Genomic DNA, 9,335 nt, shown 5'->3' with positions numbered 1-9,335 from the left:
CATCTCTTGGAACACCGCCGATTCAAAATTTCTTCCCTGGTCAAAGTGCAGCTCTATAGGTACACCGTATCTCGCAACCCAAATATAGGTGAATACCTCCGCTACTGTTTTAGATTCCTGGTTTGGAATCGGGTATACCTCCTGCCATTTGCTAAAGTAGTCCATAATCACAAGGACGTATTTGTTTCCCTGTGCGCTCGTAGGAAATGGACCGGCTACATTCATGGCAATCCGCTGGAATGGTGCACCTGAATTATACTGCTTCATCCGGTTATGACTTCTGGAATTCGGTCCTTTAGCTGCAATACACTCCGCGCAGTTAGCAATCCACTCTGCGACTGATTGCCGACAACCAACCCAATAGAACCTCTGCTTAACCTTCTCCAGGGTCTTCGTGATTCCCAGGTGCCCTCCGCAATGACCATTGTGGAATTCTTTGAGAACGTCCGGAATTCTTACCCTTGGAACTACTATTAGGTTGCGGGAGCACTGTCCATCTTCACTTTCCCATACCTTGTTCAAACAGCCAGATATTAATTTTAAGCTGTTCCATGCATCAACAGCTCCAGATCTGGATCTTCCTGCTGACACTTTCGTAGCTGTTCTTCCTTCCACTCTTCCCCTGGTGTTATTGTCGTAAGACGGACGTCTATGATGTCCTCTTTACCCTCAACTTTTGAGCAGTGTTTACATTCCAGGCTACATGGTCGGTGGGACATGGCATCAGCATTACCGGGGACACTTCCCTTGCGGTGCTCAATAGCGAAGATATAGCTTTTCAGTCTCTCAATCCACCGAGCTAGCTGTCCTTCTGGATTCTTAAACTGTAGTAGCCACTTCAGCGCTGCATGGTCCGTTATAACTCGGAAACGTTGCCCATAGAGGTACTTGTGGAAATGTTTGACGCACTCCACCAACGCTAGTAGTTCTCTCCGAGTTACGCAGTAGTTCCTCTCTGGTTTTCCAATCGACCGGCTGTAGTAGGCAACTACCTTCTCCTGCCCATCAATTACCTGCGACAGTACGCCTCCTATGGCATAACCACTAGCATCCGTATCCAAAATAAACGTTGCACCTGGAACGGGATACGCTAGCATAGGTGTAGTACATAGCCGTTCCTTCAGAGTTTGGAAAGCCTCCTCCTGCTCCTTGTTCCACTCGAAGGCTCTGTTTTCCTAGTGAGCTCGTGGAGGGTATTAGTAACGCTGGCAAAATTCGGAACAAATCGGCGGTAGTAGGTGCATAGCCCAAGAAAACTTCGTAGTTCGTGCAGGTTCCTAGGTATTGGCCAATCCTTTACTGCTTCTATATTTTCCTTCGCAGTACTTAAGCCCTCCGTTATCACCTTGTACTCCAAGTAGTTCACCTCAATCTTGAACAGTGAGCACTTTTTAGGACTTAGCTTCATACCAGCGCCAGCTATCCTCTTGAAAACTTCTTCCAAATTGTTCAGGTGTTCCTCAAAGCTTTTACCCAATACGATAAAGTGGTCTAGATACACCAAACATGTTTCCCAATGCAGTCCTTTGAGAACATGGTCCATAAGTCGTTCAAAAGTGGCAGGAGTGTTGCATAATCCAAAGGGTATCACAGTGAATTGCCACAGACCGTATCCAACGCTGAAAGCTGTCTTCTTCTTGTCCTCGTCAGTTACCTCCACTTGCCAATAGCCGCTCTTAAGGTCGAGTGTTGAGAACCACTTTGTTCCAGTCAACGAGTCCAGAGTGTCATCGATCCTGGGAAGAGGATAGTTGTCCTTTTTCGTCACATCGTTTAGTTTCCGGTAGTCTACGCAGAACCGCATTTGACCTTCCTTCTTCGTCACATGTACTACCGGCGAACTCCATGGACTCGCTGATGGTTCAATCACACCACTCCCGCTCATTTCTTTTATGATTTGGCTAACAGTTTCACGTTTGGCATGTGGAACACTCCGAGGAGCTTGACGGATTGGCCTTGCATCGCCAGTATCAATGCGATGTTTCACAACGTTAGTCCTGCCTGGTTTGTCGCCATCCTTGTCGAATATCTTGGAGTATCTGCGCAGAAGTTCCTTAGCCTTGTGCTGGTATTTTTCTTCCAACGAGTCCGTCCATGCATTAATGTCTTCCGCAATGTCATTCTCGCCAATGGAATCGCTTTCAGGTAATTTTTCGCAGTTGAAGATTGCCTCTACCTCTCGACATTGCCCCAGTACAGTTCCTCTTCGGAGTTTGACTGGTGATTTGAACTCATTGGGCACTCGGACTGGGATGCGTCCATCTTTTTGCGTCTTAGCCAGGGTTTTACCAATAAGTACGTCCGATGTAAAATTTTGTGTTGCTTCAACAACCCACAATTTGTTTGTCCCACAATCTCCATCAATATTCGCCCACACAACTGCTTCTGACTTTGGTGGAATCTGCTCGCTTTCCTCTAGGATCACTCGCTTGCTGCTGTCCTGACGTTTTTTACTGGAGATTTTAAACGAACGTACCTTTTGACTATCCAACAATTAACATAATTGTTAAGAACGGCTTTAACTGACCCAAAACCCGATTTTGAAAATCTCGCCAAAGGGATATTTTGAATTTTCTTTTATATCTATCTTACGTACAATAGAATAATAATAAAATGAATGTTTTTCATTTCCAATAATAATTTTATTTAAAAATAAAATTTTTGTTTTTCTTGTTCTTTCTTTGTGGCTCTCTGTAACATTTAGAACTTAGATGTGGCTATTTTCGGCCTCGACCTTGGCCACCCCTGCTATATACATTTTCATACAAGGCAGGATTGAACAGTATTAAAAAAATGCTGCATAAACACCAGCTGAGCTAAGAAGCAATGACATGCTATAACAATATGTTTGAGATGGAATGACATGGCATAGCAATGCATGAAATTTTTGAAAATGATATTTTAATAGATACGCTGGGCACAAGTTAAGAAAATGTTTAAATTTGTATTTTGTTACCTACTTCACCAATTTGAAATCTGAAAACTATACCCTTCATGAGCATAAAATGGTATTATAACTTTGGTCCGATATTTGTAAGTATCAGAATGTATGTATGTGACTAGAACATCGAGCTGAGCCGACTTAGGCATATGGTAACCGAACTTCAGTTAGGTGGCCACTGGTTGAAATGGTTTTACAGATGGCAACTGCAAGCTGGCAACTGAGTTGCTATATTGGCAACTGCATTTTTGTGGTCGCTGCGGTAATAATCGAAGATTGTATACCTACATAGAAGGTAAACTTCAAATTCTAGGGGGGGGGGGGGGGGGCTACGTAGCGACGCCCATGGGCCTTAATAAGGATTGGGTTTATTTTTCGGAATCGGTTAAAACCCCGTTTACAGTGCCTTTAAATGAGGGAAACTTGTACAATTAGATAATGAGGCGTATTCTTGTTTTCGTACGAATCGAAAATTTGAAATGTTTGTATTAGGGCTGTGCGATTAATTGATTGCTCAAAATTTTAATTAATCATAAAGTAAATAACTCAGTTATTCGATTAACTAGAAATTTTGATTACTCAATGGTTCAGTTACTCGAGTAATCAAGTTTTTTGCCCCAAGAATATGCCCCAATATGATGTACTAGTAAATGTTTGGTTTAAATTAGGATATGGGTAAGGTACTTTTATCATTTAAAAAAAAATGTCCTTTATTTTACGTTGGTTAATATGGTCACCGTACCTTTAATGAATATAAAGCATGTACATAATTGCTGAATTGTCATTTAAAGCGAGTTTTAGCTAAAGCCTCACCATCGTCAATGGCAAAACGCGTAATCGCTTTGCATCTGTCAAATCAGTAGATTATGTCAATTTAAATTCTGAATCCGATTTACAATGGATATCTGTAACTCCTTGCTCACTTACACACGAACAATAAATTTGACACTTATAGTTGATTTATGATGGGACAACCATTACTTGGTGTCTCCATTAGCGATTGTTCATCTGCTGCGATAGATCTCCGACGATGAATTGCTTGTGGAGACCGCTCATCTCCATCGCAGGAGATATCGCTTGCGAGCTGTCAAATAGTTAGTTTTACAGCTTGTTTTAACTTAGAATGTTTATAGTTTTGGTTTTCTATAAAATAGATGCTCAAAACAACGCGGAGTAAGCTACTTTTGTGAATATAGTTGTCATTGGGAATGTACTCTTAAGCACTTTTTGAAATGAAATCTTCTGCAATGAAATGCCCAAGTACAAAAATTTCTCTGCGATGAGCATTTCGCTTGCGATGAAACTGACAGATCTCCTGCGATGGCTGTACGCTAATGGCGACAGCAAGTTAACACAGTGAGATACCTGCGTCAACTAGAAGCACATCTGAGAGCAAAGCGACTTTAAAATCCTTTGCAGCCCTTGGTATGGAAAAATGATTAAAATTAACATTTAGTCTGCTGATGCTCTGTTAACTTTCGAAATAGCATAAAGGGGAAAACTAACAAGTTTGATACGTACGATAGAACAGTAAAAGAAGGTTTTATGTGCATACACATGTATGTTCGAAAATAATGTTCCCCTTATTCAGTACGTTAAACTAGTTTAAGTTCGAAAGTTCCCTTACCTGTTGACGCACATAGCTACATATCGATTGCTGAGTGGAAGATCGACCTGTCTCGGCAGCCAGTTCGAAAACGCCCTATTTCAGAAAACTTTTCAAGAACGCCCTATTTGAGAATTTTATTTAAAAACACGTATGAAAACACAAAGTGACGGTAAGTGCAGCAGTGCGTCAAGAGCACTATACACCACTCAAAAAAATTAAAGTTAAATAAAGAGGCTATCAAGAAACCATTTTGGTGCTTTATATCCAAACCAGATACATTTTCGTGGACCCCCATTTACAACTCATGGACACCCATTATTTTTTTCACGTCACCGTGGACCCCCGTCGAGTCTTCCGTGGACCCCTGGGGGCCACATGCAGACTAAAAAGAACCGGATGCTGGTATGACAATGAGTGAGGCGCGGCGAAAATTTCTGGCGGCGGAGATTTAAGCACTTGTGTCTTTTCAATGCTACAGGATAGTACGCCACCATTACCTTTATTGAAGGGATTCTATAATGTTGAGTTCCTTGAGACTGAATGCTGGTTTGATTCCATCGCTGAGACCGGACTCACACATTGTCGATTCTTCAATGATAACTCCAAAACTGACACTGGGTCATGATCTGGGGTCTATTTCGAGTTTAATGGAGATAAGCTTCACTTTTCTGTAGGCGAATATGCTTCGGTCTTCCAGGCTGAGGTAATTGCTATGGACTACTTGGTGGAACATAGGTGGATGGGAAGGAGTTTACGTGACTGCAGTGATAACCAAGCTGCACATAATTGACCAGCCCTCTCTTTAAGTACTTCCAAAATAGTTCGGCAATGCAAGTCTCGACTATACTATGATGGTGAACATAAGGAGCTTGTTTTACTCTGGGTGCCAGGTCACTCTGGAGTACCTGGTTATGAGGCATCTGATCATTTGGCCAGAGTTGGCTCAGACCAGGTATTCCTCGGTCCGCAACCAGCTTTAGCACTCACACCTTCGGCAATCCAAGCCACCATCAGAAACTAGGTTAATACTTCGCTCAGAAATGACTGAAAGGCGTCGAGGGGATGCAGGTGTGCAAATCTCATGTTGCCTTCAATCTCACATGGCCTATCAATTGTTTTAATCTCACTGAGCAGATTACACGGCAGACAACTTACTGGACTGCTGACTGCTCACTTCACGTGGCACAAACACCTGACTGTGATACACGTAAATAACAAGTCTATTTGCCCATCTTGCCTTGAAGAAGATGAGACCGTGGAACACTTTTTGTGCTTCTTGCTTGCTTGGTTATTTGTCATCGATTTTTTTAAACTCGTTCTTTTCTCTATTGTCAGTTTCTGAATTAAAAGCTTGGGATAAAGCTTAGCCGTTTTGATATTTTAAATTTTGCGTTTTAAAAATATGATAAATATTTTTCGCCTCACTTTAAAACTCGGAGCGATACAAATAAAAATGATTCCATTAACACAAATAAACTATTTTACATATACTCCAGGTGCAAAGTCATGAGTGAGCCGAAGATTTAACGAGTTTATGGTGAAGATAATGTAAATAACGCTAGCGCTCGCAGTGCTCTTAAAAAGATAACTCTTCCGAGCGAGAGAGTATTTTGATGTATTTACGAGCTTCATTTTTTAAAACCGGCAAGTGTTTACATTATTTTTATAAATAGAACACAAGAAAATATTTTACTTTTATTTTGGCCACTCTGAGTTTAGTTTTTGAATTCACCCGCGATGCAAATTTATATTGTTAGATCTAATTTTCACATTTAATTTTTTTAAGAGCTTTGGGAATATTTAGAAATGTATCAGCAGGGGGTCCACCGAAACCGGTAAATTTTTGAAAGGGGTCTACGAGAAAAAAAGTTTGTGAACCTCTGGTCTAACGGCAACATATCATTAATATTACAATAACCTAACGAAATGTTTTATAGCATATCTAATGGTATACCCACTGGTGTCCACACTGGCACCTGGCACCTTATACATCTAACGGCGCCCCTACTGGCGTCCCCGTTGGTACCCTTACTGTTATCAAGTGTTACGAATGAGGGAGACAGCTTGGATTATGAGTTGTGTGGAACAGGACATTCTTTTTCTGGATTCCTACTGCAGGTATCATCATTACTGAAAGAATACATTGCGAGGAAATTGGAAATCTTTTTAAGGCGATTGTTCCTGCTTAAAAATGTTTGTAGTTGAATGCTTTTTATTGCATGGTGCAATTGCAATAGATGTAATTTTAATAAAAGCTATTTTATGCAAAAACTTTTAAATCCTTTGAAATTTATGTAATAGTCTGTAAGAATAAAATTTTCTGTAGACTTATTAAATAAATAAATAAATAAAGCATTATTACAAATAAATCCTATATGTGTACAATTTAACACAATTAAGCTACGTTCACTACCGAAATCTATACATATTGAGGCGAATACTGCGGCAACGCGAAGCGAACGCCGAGAAATAAGCAGAATATTCGAGGAATGACATAGAATGTTCCACAAAGAGAAACGTCAAGTTGGATGAACACTGCGAACAGCGAGAAAAAGAGAATGAGCGATGAACTTCAGAACGTTCTAGAGTTGCCATAAGTGCGAGCGCAGGTATATAAGTGCGCCGCCACAGCGAAGTGAGTTATTTACAAGTCAGCAAGCTACAAGTAAAGTGAGTTGCGAATAAGCAAGCTATAAGTTTAATTGTGTTAACAAGTTCTGTAAAGCGCTGTAATTGTATTAGCAATTGTATTAGCGAGTATTGTAAAGTGTTTGTTGTACAATAAAGTTAATTGTACTACAATTTGGTCACCGTGAGCATTTATTTAACAATCCAGCGATACGAACCGAGAGATTTGCGAAATCCAATTGTTACGATTATCCTGCAATCATCGAAGGATTTCCCAAATATCCTAGGCTCGAACCTCGAACAGTTTTCGCGAGTATACTGTACAAGTGAGTTAATGTTATTTAAAAAAAAAAAAAACGCTAGATACTTATTCATGGGCGTAGCCAGAAGGAAATTGGCGGGGGTGGGGGATAGCTCCTATACAAATCTTTTTTTTTCAAACCCAATAATTTACACTAAAAACATGTTTATTATAGCTTAAAATTGTTGTAACCAATAGAGGTATATAAATAGAAGTTCACAACTATGATATAAAACTATTCGTCGATTTAAATAATTAACTTATAACTGCACATGTTTTTTTCCGAGGAGGAAGCATCGAAAGTCTAATCACGTCAGTGAGAATATAACTCAAACTAAACCACCTACCGTCATGTGCGTTCTGCTCCTGATACCACCATCAAGGATTTCGTCGGGATAATAACACTGTGTGACTGCTAAAGTTATAGATCTAATGAAGCACAAAAAGATGCATACTTAGAATTTTGAGTACTCGCTCCAAATCTGGACTTATGATCTAAAAACGCGTTTCTCGTATGTTGATTCGTATATTCGTAACCTAATTTCTGTTTATCCAATCAAAAATAGTTACAGTGCGTACACGGTAGCCGTAACTCTCAAAACGTGCAATTCCTTGATTAATGCAAGTGTTCAAAACAAAACATTGTAACCTTTATAAGTGCAACTTCAAAACAATTTAACCTCAATACCTAGAACTATATTTGTTTATGCATGCCACACACACAAAATTTGAAAGTGGTGTTTCAGTTAAAGTGATTTGTGATCCACACAAAAAAGTACACTAACTATTGGATATTAAAAACTTAAATATTTAGGAGCTATTTTCATACTTAAAACCGATTTATTATTTTTCTATATTATATCACGGTCCATAATAGCCCGAGCCCGGTAAGATAACGGGAAAGAAAGAAGAATTTTTGCGTCATGAAATCTTGTTAGGATTAGATATTTTGAAAAGTCGAATTAAATTAAATTATATGGAATATTGGCGTCTAATAAATATTTAGTTTGAGCACTTATAACATTAAAGAGGGTTTCCAGAATTGTAAAAAGTTAAACTCAAGTTATTTAATAAGCCAAATGAATTATTAAAGTGTGGCTATAAATTGACATGGGTTAAAAATGTTTTTTTCTGAACTTTATTTAAGAGGGTTGCAATGTGTTTTAGAAATTAACTTCAACTTGAATTAAGGGAATTAGATACACAATTTAAATATGTATCGCAATATGTGTGTCGGTCGAAAAAGGTTGAACAAGGTTTTGGTTTTAAAATATTTTGAATAGGGTTACCACCTGTTTTAAAATTAGAATTTAGTTAAAGTATGCATAAGTTAAATTAAATTTTAAAATATGACGTGAAAAGAAGGTAGTAAGATATCTTTAGTTTGAATATTTAGAACATTAAAGAGGGCTGCACCCTGATAAAAAGGTAAAACTCAAATTGTTCAAATGAAATGGGTTTAAAAACGTGTATCTTTAACTTCTTTTTCCAAAAAGTGAGGATGTCAAAATTTTAATAGATATCGGATGTACGGAAATTTTTCAAAAAGATCTCTTAATAGATTAAATCATGAAAATTATTCCAAACGAACACTTAAAAGTGATAAAAAATCATAACTAAATTTAACTAATTTATATCTGAGGTTTTGAAGTGTATCCCACTGTAAGTACGAAATCAGTAGCTATGTGTTTCCATAATACAAAAACCAACCTGACAATACGCAGTATCTAAAATCCTTAAAATTTCATTATTAATTTTTTGTGTGTTCAAAAACATTTTCTTCTTAGAATCGAAATTTGACCAAGCAAAATGCCTTTTGTTTTTGAAAGATATGACACTAGATAATGCTCAACAAG

The sequence above is a fragment of the Rhagoletis pomonella genome, unplaced genomic scaffold, assembly GCF_013731165.1.
Source record: "Rhagoletis pomonella isolate Grant_MI unplaced genomic scaffold, Rhpom_1.0 Rhpom_scaffold_00162, whole genome shotgun sequence".
In the NCBI taxonomy this organism is placed as follows: Eukaryota; Metazoa; Arthropoda; class Insecta; order Diptera; family Tephritidae; genus Rhagoletis; species Rhagoletis pomonella.
Note: the sequence above shows the minus strand (reverse complement) of the source record.